Source organism: Primulina tabacum, chromosome 7 (genome assembly GCF_025594145.1).
Source record: "Primulina tabacum isolate GXHZ01 chromosome 7, ASM2559414v2, whole genome shotgun sequence".
In the NCBI taxonomy this organism is placed as follows: Eukaryota; Viridiplantae; Streptophyta; class Magnoliopsida; order Lamiales; family Gesneriaceae; genus Primulina; species Primulina tabacum.
Window position 1 is genome coordinate 4,736,401 of NC_134556.1, and position 14,788 is coordinate 4,751,188.

The 14,788-nt window shown below is 32.0% G+C and overlaps 1 non-coding gene across 1 annotated transcript; it reads left to right on the top strand.

The window, feature by feature from the left end:
- The first annotated feature begins 14,401 nt into the window (after window positions 1–14,401).
- LOC142552447 (small nucleolar RNA R71) lies at window positions 14,402–14,512 on the top strand. The gene has a single exon (XR_012821778.1). It is a non-coding gene; the product is annotated as a small nucleolar RNA R71 (small nucleolar RNA).
- The last annotated feature ends 276 nt before the right edge of the window (window positions 14,513–14,788 follow it).

The window sequence follows — 14,788 nt, forward strand, 5'->3', positions numbered from 1 at the left end:
TGTTTATGTTGAAGTTTTATGCATCATGAAAATGTTTACAAAAATGTTTATGATTATGCATCTTCATGAAAACGATATTTTAAGTACAAGTATTTTTCACCGTTATATGTTGACTGTATTACGTATTACTCGTTATCAAGATGATGGTGTGTTGAGTCTTTAGACTCACTAGGTGTGATGGATGCAGGTGGTATTGAGGGAGGACTTGATGAGTGATTTGGCTGGGCCGGAGGCGCACACAACCCGAGGACCAGCGCTACATTTTCCGCATTATGCTTTATGTTTTATGTTAAAGATTTTTAAGATTATTTATTTATGCTTTTGAGATATTTTTGAGAGGTTTAGTATGGGCTTTACTTTTCAAATTATTGCTTTTTAGGTTTGGTAAAACAGTAGACGATTTTACTTTACGATCATTTCACTCGAATTTTTAAATACTAGTTGATTGAGGTTTTACTTTAAAAAGGGCAAAATATTTTATAAAAATATTTTCATGTATTAAGTGGGTTGACCGATAAAAAAAAATTTTCTAGTACTTTTAAATCAAATAAAAGGGCAGGACGTTTCAAACACATAATCTCAATCATATCAAAATTTCTCCAATCTCTCAACTTCAAAACATGAAAGAAAGTACTGAAATTTACACCCTTTCGTAGCCCTAGATGTAAGGAGCACAAATATAAACTTGGATCGAAAATCGGATGGTTAGATTCTTCACAATCAAATCTCTAAGATGGAATGAAGTTTGAGGCTATCTGAGAATTTCCTTCGGTTCTTGCTGCTGAAGTGAATGAAAGAATAAGTCAAATACACATTATATATGCATGGCAAGGACACATGGTTTATTCTTTATTCTTCACGTCACACCGCGGGTGCGGTCACTCTGCACCACGGGCGCGCTGAGCGTACTAGATCACTTCCATAATTTCAGAAGGCACGACCGCGGGTGCGGTGTATCTTGTACCGCGGGTGCGGTCTTGTCTCGATGCATCCACCGCAGGTGCGGTCCTGTTCTTGCCGCGGGTGCAGTCAAGCTACTGTAACCCTTGAACATTTCATGAAAAACGATCGCGGGTGCACTATCTTTTGAACCGCGGGTGCACTGTCTCTTCTGTCCCAACCATATATTTTACAACTAGAATTGAATTGCAACATCGCTTCTTTGGCCTTTGATAAATACATCAAATCATGCATTAATAATTGCTGATTACCAACTCACATTTCGGGCCTTACATTTCTCCACCCCTAAGATACGATTTCGTCCCCGAAATCACAGGCGATCAACACATATCAATAAGAAGGTATAATAAACTGTATAGAAACTCACCTCAACGGAATAGCTCTGGGAATCTCTGTCTCATATCTGACTCCGTCTCCCAGGTAGCTTCTTCAATGCCATGACGACTCCATTGGATTTTCACCAACGGAATAGTCTTTGTTCTAAGCTGTTTAACTTTCCAATCAAGAATCTGAATTGGATGTTCAATATAACTCAGAGTGTCGTCAAGCTCAGCTTCATCAGGCTGAATAACATGAGAAGCATCAGGCATGTATTATGCAGCATCGATACAAGGAAGACATCATGTATCCCGGATAGAGAAGGTGGAATGGCGAGTCGATAGGCACGATCGCCAATTTTCTCAAGAATCTTGTATGGACCGATGTATCTAGGAGATAACTTTCCACGTTTGCCAAATCTGACAATGCCTTTGAATGGAGAAATCTTCAAAAACACTCTGTCTCCTTGTTCAAATACTAACGGTCTACGACGTACATTTGCGTATTTGGCTCGTCTATCCTGTGTTGTCTTTATTCTTTTCTGGATCACTTTAACTTTCTCAGTCATTTCTCGGATCATATCAGGTCCAAGTTCTGGTACTTCAGATACATCATCCCAATACAGCGGAGATCTGCACTTCTTGCCATATAATGCTTCAAACGGTGTCATCTCAATGCTCGTCTGATAGCTGTTGTTGTACGAGAATTCACAAAGTGGTAGTGAATCTTGCCAACTGGTGCCAAAGTCTACCACTACAGCTCTCAGCATATCCTTTAAGGTCTGGATAGTCTGCTCTGACTGTCCGTCTGTCTGAGGATGATATGCAGTGCTCAGGTGCAATGTCGTTCCTAAAGCCTGCTGCAAACTGTGCCAAAAGTGTGAAGTGAATCGTGGATCACGATCTGATACGATCGACTTCGGCACATCATGCAATCTGACTACCTCTCTGACATATATCTCTGCCATCTGGTCATGTTGGTACGTCATTCTGTATGGAATAAAGCATGCAGATTTGGTCAATCTATCAATAATAACCCAAATCGCATCACAACCCCGGGATGATCGTGGTAACCTCGTAACGAAATCCATGGAAATGTGATCCCATTTCCATTCAGGAATAGATAAACTCTGAAGTAAACCTCCAGGGTTCTTTCTCTCGGCCTTCACATGTTGGCTATTCAAGCACTTAGACACAAATTCTGCAATATCTGACTTCATCTGTTTCCACCAGAATTGTGTCTTCAGATCGTTATACATCTTCCTGCCACCAGGATGAATACTGAACCGACTATAGTGCGCTTCTGACAATATCTGTTGTTTCAAATCTGAAACATATGGCACTACAAGACGGTTATTCACATACAAAACATGATCATGTACCTGATACTCTGAATTATGCCCTGATCTGACCATCTTAACTGACTTCTGAATATTCTGATCAGTTCTTTGTGCTTCTTTAATTCTCAAAATCAAATCTGGCTCAACTTGAATCGTAGCAAGTCGTAGTGGTCTACTATGTGTATCAAATGCTAATCCAGACAAACAGCAATCTTCAATCATATTCGAAACACCTATTGTCGATAAGGATAAAGAACATACCTTTCGACTCAAGGCATCCGCTGCTGCATTTGACTTCCCTGGATAATATTTGATCTCGCAATCAAATTCCTTCAACAAATCGAGCCATCTACGTTGTCTCATATTCAACTCTGATTGAGAAAAAAGATATTTCAGGCTCTTGTGATCCGAGTAAATTTCAAATTTCTCGCCGTAGAGATAATGATGCCATATCTTCAGTGCAAACACAATGGCCACCAATTCAAGATCATGAATTGGGTAACGAATCTCGTGTGGTTTCAACTGTCTCGAGGCATATGCGATCACATGTCCTCGCTGCATAAGAACACATCCTAACTCTCTGTGAGATGCATCGCAATATACAATGAAATCCCCAGTACCTGAAGGTATCATCAATACTGGAGCACTTGTCAATCGTCTCTTCAACTCCAAGAAGCTAGAATCACAGGCTTCAGACCACACAAATGGCGTATTCTTCGGAGTCAGCTGAGTAATCGGCTTTGCAATATTGGAGAAATCTCTGATAAATCGACGATAATAGCCTGCTAGACCCATGAAACTGCGTATCTCTGGCACTGATGTCGGTCTAGGCCAACTGATCACCGCATCAACCTTGCTAGGATCAACAGATATACCATCTCCAAATATGATATGCCCCAAAAAGACAACCTGTCTCAGCCAAAACTCACATTTTGACTGTTTAGCATATAATTTCTCATTTCTCAACATCTGCAACACAATTCTTAAATGCTCGGCATGATCAGTCTCACTTCTTGAGTAAACCAAAATATCATCAATAAAAACAATAACAAACTCATCTAGATACCTCTGAAAGACACGGTTCATCAATCCCATAAATACTGCTGGAGCATTCGTTAAACCAAATGGCATGACGATAAATTCATAATGTCCGTACCTGGTTCGGAACACTGTCTTCGGTATATCAACATCTCGGACTCTCAGCTGGTGATATCCAGACCTCAAATAAATCTTGGAATAGACGGAGGATCCATGCAACTGATCAAATAAATCGTCGATACGAGGCAATGGATATTTGTTCTTTACCGTTGCCATGTTCAGCTGCCGGTAATCAATACATAATCTCATCGAACCGTCTTTCTTTCGCACAAATAGCACTGGAGCGCCCCAAGGGGAAACACTCGGTCTGATATACCCTTTGGCTAGAAGATCTTCTAGTTGTGTTTTCAGTTCTTTCAACTCAATCGGCGTCATTCTGTACGGAGCTCGAGATATAGGGACAGTACCTTGTAGGAGATCAATACTGAAATCTACCTCTCAGGCTGGAGGTAACCCTGGAATCTTGTCTGGGAATACATCAGCAAACTCGCAAACTACTGGCAGATCTGCCAATGTTGGGCTCGATTTCAGTAGATCTACTGAATATACAAAGAACCCCTCTGCTCCTTTCTGCATAAATCTAGTCATCGTCAAAACAGATACTAAGGGAATCCGAGATCTGGAACCCTTACCGTAGAATTTCCACTCATCAGCCATCTCTGGTCTGAATCTGACAATCTTCTGGAAACAATCTACAGTGGCTCTGTACTTGGTTAATATATCGATACCGACAATATAGTCAAAATCAGCTAACCCAAGCACAATACAATCTAAATCAATCTCGTGACCCTCAAACTGTAGTATACAATGTCTAACTGAAGTCACAGATATAAGACCACTTCCCAACGGAGAAGAAATAGACACTACAGCAGATAAGGACTCGACAGGCAATGAATGCAACAATGCAAAGCGCTCAGATATAAAAGTATGAGATGCACCTGTATCTATCAATACATAAGCAGGATAGCTTCAAAGGAAACAGATACCTGCGATCACATCATCTGGTGCATCTTGGGCTTGCTCTTCTGTCAGTGCAAACACTCGAGCCTGCTGTCTGGGAGGTTGGCTCACTGTCTGTCTACCTCTGGCTCGGGGCTGGGTCTGTGTAGGAATGGGCTGAAAGGAATGAACAGATGAAGCTTGCCTCTCAGGCTGAGCTACTGAACCAGATGCTCATACACTCTGAGCTTGCTGTACCCCTTTCTGTGGACAGACTCTGGCGAAGTGTCCTTGCTGTTTGCAGATATTGCAGCGACCCATCACAACCTGACACTGCTCGGTGACATGTCAGTGCTACTACTTAAATAATAATTCACCCAAGTGTAGGTTGTCTGCAAGTAATATATTTCGTAAGTACGAGATCGATCCTCAGAGAGGTTATTTTGAGTTTAAATTTGTTAATTTATAGATTACCAAATGCAAGAATGAAGTTTACAAATTATAAATTTTGTCAAGGCTTGAGGATTTATTCTTGGTTTATGTAATATTGTTTAACTAAAAGTAAAACAAAAGAAACCACCATAAATAATGGTTCCAAGAAAATTAAACACACACATAATATAATATAGTTCCCACTATAGAAAATACCGAATTAACCGATATTTTATATATGGTACCTATGATTATAATTATAACTATATAAATAAATAATTGCATAAAGTAAATGTTAAATAATATCATTATATTTGATTTAGAACAACCGGCAGAGCCACGCTATTGCCTAAATGAAATATATTGATTTAATAAGTTAGTTGCGGTAAAGTAAAAGTTAGTTGCGATAAAGTAAATGTTAGTTGCGGAAAAGTAAATGTTAGTTGCGATAAAGTAAATGTTAGATTGTTAGATGTTAGTATTAAATCATAATATTTCATTTAGAACAACCGGCAGAGCCACGCTATCGTCTAAATGAAATATTATGATATTATTATATAAATATATATATATATATAAATATCTATATATATATAATAATAAGTGATGAAATATTTATTGTATCAAAATTAAACAACAAATCAAGATAACCACTTTAATGGTATCAAGCATTTGATGTAAATTGATAACAACAAATAATTCATTTTTATACCTACAATAAAAATAAGTTAGCTAAATGAAAAGAAATAAAGAAAGCATATACAAAATATAAACAATCTTACTTCACCAAGAATGCAGCCTCTTCACCTTGACATAATAGATTTAGCTTGCCATAAGCTTACTTTTGATCAACACTAAAATATCACTCATAATTGAGAACATGAAAGAAAATATATTGGAACTTAGAACTTTGATACACACTCACCCTATATTTTACAATGAGATAGAATGATTTTCAAGCTAGCACAAGGCCTCTATTTATAGGCCAAATGAGAGAAAGGGTCAAAATTTTTATTAATGCCATGTAGTTGCAATAGTATTCTTTGTCTCCTCCAAGTTCAATTACATGTCCCTTCTTTCAATGCTTTGTTCCCCGACTTTATTCACCGAATTTGACTCTGCTCAAAACGGCAAACATGTGGGGAATTGTCTGTAGATGAATTTGGCCACTTGGTTCATCTCATTTGGTTAAATATTTAAATAGTTATGATTTTTTTACTATATGCTGGTCATAGTAAAAGTAAATTTGTCCTCCTTTTGATATTTGCACAATTTGATCATCTTAATGAACTTTTTAGGCAATCATGTCTTCTGCAAAGTTGTAGATAATTTCTCAAGGATTCCAAACATGTTTGAGTCACCTCCATTTGAATTTTCTAGCTTGAGTTATCATTATTTTACCAACACATAGAAAACCTGAAAATAAAACATATTTAGTAAGACAATTAAATATAAACAAACAATACTAAAATAACATAATTTTATAATTTTAATGAAACATAAATTTTAAAATACAGGTTTTAACATATAATAAATTATTAATTTTAAGTTTCATCACACCCCCACATTATCTTATTACTAGTCCCTTAGTAATAAAATTTATCGGAAAATCACAACCTAGATTCTTTATTACTTTTATATATTCAAATACAAACATATTCATTAAAAACAAAATCATATACCGATTTATATATATATATTTTCGTTTAATATAATAATATATAATTAGATGTGTTTTATTATTATTCTTATTTTCTAATAATATATAAAGTAACAATATATATATATATATATAATTTTTTTAAAATTTCTAAATTTTTTATAATAATATAGTCAAAAAGATAATTCACACCACCCACCATAACATGTATAATATCAAGAATATTATTGTAAAAGCCTCAACTCCATATATTCTTTCAGGTCAAAATGTTTAAGGAATAGCTAGTTTTCACTCATGGAATTGGAATGAATATTAACTCTCATTGAAAAAGGCTAAGTATTAAAGCAAACAATTAATTAAACTAATATTGAAAACAAAATAGGAAAATTTACAAAGAATAAAATCCCCTTTTTTTTATTGTTTTTTTTTAAATAACGTGACTGCAAAATTTTACAATAACATAAAATTTTTTATCCAAACATTCTACCATAAATATATATATATATATGTATATATATAAACATTATATAACGGATACATCCGACTACCTTTGAAACTTATCTAGCACAAACAAATCTTTTTGTTTGTTTGTTTGTTTTTTTTTGTTTTTTTGTTTTTTTTTTGAACATAATATTGATGTTTTTAGAACACATTGATAGTACATCAATCAAATCTAAAAAAAAAATTACAATGAATAAAGTATTTTGCAGTCCGTTATATATTTACTTCTTTTTTTTCTTTTTTCAATAAATATTTTTTTTTAGGGGAGTTATATTCTTGTAATTAACCATTTTTTTAATAATCAATAAAAGTTTATTAATTGTTTTCTCATTTCTCACCACTCACTCACAAAAGATGTGTGAGTATATATTATACTTTTACAAAAGAATTCTTTCAATTATACATGTTAACAACCATACAAACCATATCTTTTAACTATATTCTCATAAAAATTTTAGAAATTATTTTATTTGAAAACACATACAATTATATATATATATATATATATATATATATATATGAACACATCTATTATATATTTTATATTAATTGATCAAAAAATATATATAAATTGGTACATATGAAAAACTAATTTTTCTTTTAGTCTGTATTTTGAATATAATGAATATTAAAATCTAGTGTATTGTGATTTTCCAATAATTATTAACTAATGAGTCTTAGGTGCATTTTACTGACACCTTACTCGACAATTGAACTAAAAATTATTATTATTATTACTATATATAAGTATATATTTTAATTTTTATATAAAAAAAACTAAAGGAGAAGAAAAAGAAATTATTCATACTTGAAATAAAAACATTAAAACATACCGTTGAATCACAAGTTTAGCATCACATGAATTTTCTTTTCTTACTTTTGGATGTTGGCCAATTAAGTTGAGATAAAGATGGATCTGGTTAATGACTAAATCCTTGCAGTAAATCAATAAGTTCACCTTCACTTGTAGCAGAAACTAACATCCTTCGCGAAGCTAATGAAATAAATCCATCTTCTACCACTTCATCAAGAAACGATAACAGTTTATCATAATAATTGTTAACATTTAACAAACCAATTGGCTTATTGTGGATATTTAATTGTGCCCAACAAACAGTATGAAATATTTTTTCAAAGTACCGAAACCTCCTGGTAAAGCAATGAAAGCATCTGAATGTTCAATCATTTGAGTAATTCGTTCATACATGTTGTCCACTTTCATTTCTTCTCCTATTGTTGGTCCTGTAAGATTGGCTAAGGAAATCGGAATAATGCCTAAAACTTCACTTCCACCTGCATGCGCAGCTTTTGCAACTTTTCCCATGAGGCCAACTTCACCACTACCATATACCAAATGAATCTTTTTTTTAGCAAGTGTTATTCCAAGATTTTCTGCTACTTCTTCATAAATTGAATCTTTTCCTGCACTAGATCCACAAAATACACAAATATTTTTTATTTTACTTACCGTGGACGTTGACATGTTGAGAAATATGTTTTTTTTTGTAATTGTTAGATCACAGCATATGAATTTATAAGCATAACATGCCAAAAGTCAATATTTGAACAGGAAATTATTATTATTAAAAGAAAATAAAAATGACAAAATTAAAACAAATATATACAGCGTAGTTGTGATTGTGGCTCACATCTTCCTCTGATTTTACGTTCAGTAACGGCTTCAACGCTTTCTATGAAACGAGGATATACTTCCCATACAATTTTCTTATAAATTGGCAAACATGGTCTTTTAACGTCATATTCCCAAGACGAAATTGTGTATATATATTTACTTATCTAAATAGATATGCGTTACTACAGTAGGATCTTTGTAAGGCTGATTCCACCGTCCATATTGATATTCCTCCTGTTGAAATTGCCACCATAATTTAAGAAGTTCATTTTGCACGTACCCACTAGAATGCGTATCAAGAACCTCTAGAAAATTATCCAAAGGCTCTTTACTCAGACCATTCTTAATGAATAAAATTTTATCTTCTCTATTCATTGATGTCATTCCAACATTTTTGCATTTTCCCTTACAAGTCCACCTTGCACATTTATGACATCCACCTATACGTTTAGCTCTTCACTTTTTGGCATTTGTGCTTTTACCAAATCCTGGCATATGTCTTATTATTAATTCACTTGCTTCCCCAACCAATCGGACTTTTGCTTCAATTATCAAACGGACATCATTCGGTATGCCATATGACATCATCAACCTTAGCAGCTCACATCTAGCTTTATAAATTTTTTTCAATGCATTATCAGGTAAACAAGCAAAATATTTACGAAGATTCATAATACACGCATCCATATTATTATTATTATTATTATATATTTCAATTATTTTGGGAAAACTGAAGAAACCGACTTAAACAGTCACGGAGTACAGTTATCCGCCACTTAACCGGGAAATGAACTAGAATCTGCAAAACAAAATGAAAATATCAAACAACTATTGTGGATCATATAAAGGCATATACTCATTATTAAGAATTTTATTTTCAATAAAAGGCTTAAGTCTTTGCCCATTAACTTTAAACACGTCATTATTTTTAGGATTTTCAATATCAACAGAACCATGAGGATAAACAAATTTGACTATAAATTGTCCTGACCAACTCGATCTTAGTTTACATGGAAATAAATGCAAACGAGAATTATAAAGCAAAACTTTTCGTCCAATTTCAAATGACTTTCTCATAATATTTTTATCATGAAAGGCTTTAGTTTTATCTTTATAAATCTTTGAATTTTCATATGCATCATTTCTTAATTCTTCAAGTTCATTTATTTGCAATTTTCTTAATTTAGATGCATCATCTAAATTAATATTAAATGCTTTAATTGCCCAATAAGCTTTATGTTCAAGTTCAACCGGTAAATGACAATGCTTACCAAAAATTAACCTATATGGTGACATCCCTAATGATGTTTTAAATGCAGTTCTATATGCCCATAATGCATCAGTTAATCTTAAAGACCAATCTTTTCGATTTGGATTAACTGTTTTCTCTAAAATTTGTTTTATTTCTCTATTTGCAAGTTCAACTTGACCATTACTTTGAGGATGATATGGGGTAGAAACTTTATGTGTAATGCCATATTTTCTTAACAAAGAAGAAAATGATTTATTTATAAAATGACTTCCCCCATCACTAATTATTGCTCTAGATATTCCAAATCGGCTAAAAATATTTTCTTTTAAAAATTTTATAACAACTTTATGATCATTAGTTCTACATGCAATTGCTTCAATCCATTTTGAAACATAATCAACAGCGACTAAAATGTACGTATATCCAAAAGATAATAGAAATGGACCCATAAAATCTATCCCCCAACTATCAAATATTTCAATAATTATGATTGGATTTAAAGGCATCATGTTTCGTTTTGAAATTGATCCCATCTTCTGACAGTTTTCACAAGATTTGCAAAATAAATGCGTATCTTTGAATAAAGACGACCAATAAAATCCACATTGTAAGATTTTTGTAGCTGTTTTATTGGATGAAAAATGACCTCCACATGCTTCAGAATGACAAAATTTAATAACATTACTTACTTCATTGTCGGGTATGCATCGTCGAAGAATTTGGTCAGGACAATACTTAAAAAAGTAAGGATCATCCCAATAAAAATTTTTAACTTCTATCAAGAATTTATTCTTATCCTATGAATTCCAATGAGAAGGCATTTTATTTGTCACAAGAAAATTTACAATTTTAGCAAACCAGGGCATAATAGTAGCATAAAACAACTGATCATCTGGAAAATTTTCATTTATTGGTATTCTTTTATGAGATGATTCAGTCATTATTCTAGATAAATGATCGGCTACAACATTTTCTTTTCCTTTTTTATCTTTAATTATAATATCAAATTCTTGTAACAATAGAATCCACCGTATTAATCTTGGCTTAGCATCTTGTTTATTTGATAAATATTTTATGGCAGAATGATCGGTGTAAACAATAGTAGTAGAACCAATTAAATAAGATCGAAACTTATCTAATGCAAATACTACTGAAAGTAATTCTTTTTCAGGTAGTTGAATAATTTATTTAGGCACTATTTAAGGTTCTACTAGAATAATAGATTGCATAAGGTTTTACTTCTTTTCTTTGTCCTAACACAGCTCCTATAGCATAATCACTTGCATCACACATTAATTCAAATGGTAAAGACCAATCTGGAGGTTCTAAAATAGGTGATGTAACTAAAAGATTAATAATTTTTTTAAAAGCATTTTCACATTTCTGAGTCCATTCAAATTGTGTATCTTTTGTTAAAAGATTTGAAATTGGTTTAGATATTATGCTGAAATTTTTTATAAACATTCTATAAAATCCTGCATGACCCAAGAATGATCGAACTTCATTGACCGTTTTTGGTGATGTTAAATTAGCAATAACATCAAATTTGGCTTTATCAACTTCAATTTCTTTTTCAGATATCACATGTCCTAAAACAATTCCAAATTTAACCATATAATGACATTTTTCCCAATTTAAAACAAGATTTTTTTTCTTCACATCTTTTTAATACTTCTTCTAGATTTTTAAGACAATTTTCAAATGAGTTTCCAAAAACAGTTATATCATCCATAAAAACTTCTACATATTCTTCAATCATATCACTGAAAATACTTAACATGCATCTTTGAAAAGTAGCCGGAGCATTACATAAACCAAATGGGATTCTTTTAAATGCAAAAGTTCCGAAAGGACAAGTAAAAGTAGTTTTTTCTTGATTTTCTAATGATATAGGTATTTGATAATACCCCGAATACCCATCAAGAAAACAGTAATAAGAATTTCTTGCTACTTTTTTCTAGAATTTGATCTAAAAATGGTAGTGGGAAATGATCTTTTCTAGTTGCATCATTTAATTTTCTATAATCAATACACATACGCCAACTAGATGGAATCCTAGCTTGTAATAACTCTCCCTTTTCATTTTTTATAACAGTGATGCCTGACTTTTTAGGTACTACTTGTGTTGGACTTACCCATTTACTATCTGAAATTGGATAGATAATTCTAGCGTCTAATAGTTTTAATACTTCATTCTTAACAACTTACTTCATATGTGGATTTAACCTTCTTTGTGGTTGTTGATATGTTTTAGCATTTTCTTCCAAGTGAATTTTATGTGTACAAATTAAAGGATTCATACCTTTTATATCTTTCAAAGTCCATCCAATTGCATTTTTATATTTTTTAAGTAATTTAATCAAATCTTCTTCTTGATTTGGCAAAAGAGTAGAAGAAATTACATCAGGAAATGTTTTATTTTCACCAAGAAATACATATTTCAATTCTAATGGTAAAACTTTTAATTCAAGTTTTGTATTATCATCTACTTTAAAATTATTTTTAGACTCAAAACTTTCTATTGAAAAAACTTCAGATTGTTGATTTAAGTTTTCTTCTTGTATATTTTCTTCCACAATTGTTTCAATTTCATTATCATATTCATTTTCATTAATACTTGGTTGTTTACATAAATTGAACACATTAAGTTCTAGAGTCATATTTCCAAAAGACAATTTCATTATTCTATTTCGACAATTAATTAAAGCATTTGAAGTTGCTAGAAATGGTCGTCCCAATATTACTGGAGTTTCATTATGTACTTCTATTAGTTGTGTATCCAAAACAATAAAATCTACATGATATATGAATTTATCAACTTGAACCAACACATCTTCTACAATACCTCTAGGTATTTTGATTGACCTAGCCGCCAGTAAGAGAGTAACAGAAGTGGGTTTTAATTCTCCTAAATTAAGTTTTTCATAAACTGAATAAGGAAGTAAATTCATACTTGCTCCCAAATCCAATAAAGCTTTTTTAATTTTATTTTCTCCAATAATACATGAAATTGTTGGACAAACAGGATCTTTATATTTTAAACTATAATTATTTTGAAGAATAGAACTTACTTGTTCAGCCAAGAATGCTTTTTTCTTCATATGCAATTTTCTCTTTACAGTACATAAGTCTTTTAAAAGTTTTGCATAAGAAGGTACTTGTTTAATAGCATCTAATAATGGAATATTTATCTTCACTTGTTTAAAAACTTCATAGATATCAGAATCATTTTTTTGTTTTTTATGATTTGTTAATGCATGAGGAAATGGTGGAGGTTTATTTGACTTATTTAATATTTCAGATGATTTATCATTCACCATATTATTCTTAAAATTTAAGGTATCATCATTCTCAAAAGTATCAGGATTATCATCCTTACTCTTTGATTTTAAATGATCCTTGTTTTCATTACTATATGGATCATTAACTATTTTACCACTTCTAAGGGTAATAACAGATTTTATTTGATCAATTTTTTCATTTTTTAATTCTTGATTTTGATTTTTAGGATTAGGTTGAGGTTGAGATGGAAATTTTCCTTTTTCATGAATATTAAGTGCAGATGCAAATTTTGCAAGAGTTTCTTTCAAATCACTCATAGATTGACTGTTTTGAATATTGATAGACTCTTGCTTTTGGATAAATGCATGAATTACATCTTCAAAGTTTTTTCTTGGAGGTGTAACATAAGGAATATAACCTTGATGATTTTGGTTATTTTGAAAATATTGTTGTGACGGTTGTGCATTATTATCATTCCTCCAACTAAAATTAGGATGATTTTTCCATCCAGAATTATATGATGGTGAAAAAGGATCTAGTATTGGTTTTTTATAATTGTTAACATAATTTGCTTGTTCATGGAGATATTCTTTAAATGAAGGTAATGTTGGACAATCTTTTGTAGCATGATAATGTGTATCACATATATGACAAACAATTTCTTGAATACATTTTAATTGACCACTCTTTTTCATTTCAAATGACTCAATTTTTCTTGCTAAAGATGCAAGTTTAGCTTGAATATCTATATCATCTTTAAGATTATATATACCACCCCCATTTGTTGAATTATTGTTTTTAGTTGTTGGTGGTTCTATTGTGCCTATATTATCCCAATTTTGAGCATTTTCTGCTAATGAATCCAAAAATTCCATAGCTTCATTTGGGTTTTTATCTTCAAAAGTTCCATTACACATGAATTCTATCATTTGCATATCTTTAGGTATTAGACCTTCATAAAAGCGAGAAACTATTCTCCATGTTTCAAAACCATGATGTGGGCATGTATTAAGTAATTCTTTATATCTATCTCAACATTGATAAAACGTTTCTCCTTGTTTTTGAGAAAAATTTGTAATTTGTCTTTTAAAAGAGTTTGTTCTATGGGAAGGGAAAACTTTTTGAGAAATTGTTGTTGCATTTCTTCCCATGATCTTATTGAACTTGATCTTAAATTTTGTAGCCATGTTTTAGCTTTATATTTTAAAGAAAAAGAGAAAAGCTTTAATCGAACTATATCCATGCTACAATTTTGATCATTATAAGTGTTACAAACTTCCTCAAATTCTCTTAGATGCAAATATGGATTTTCAGAATCTAAGCCATGAAAATTTGGTAAAAGTTGAATAATTTGAGGTTTGAAGTTGAGATTAG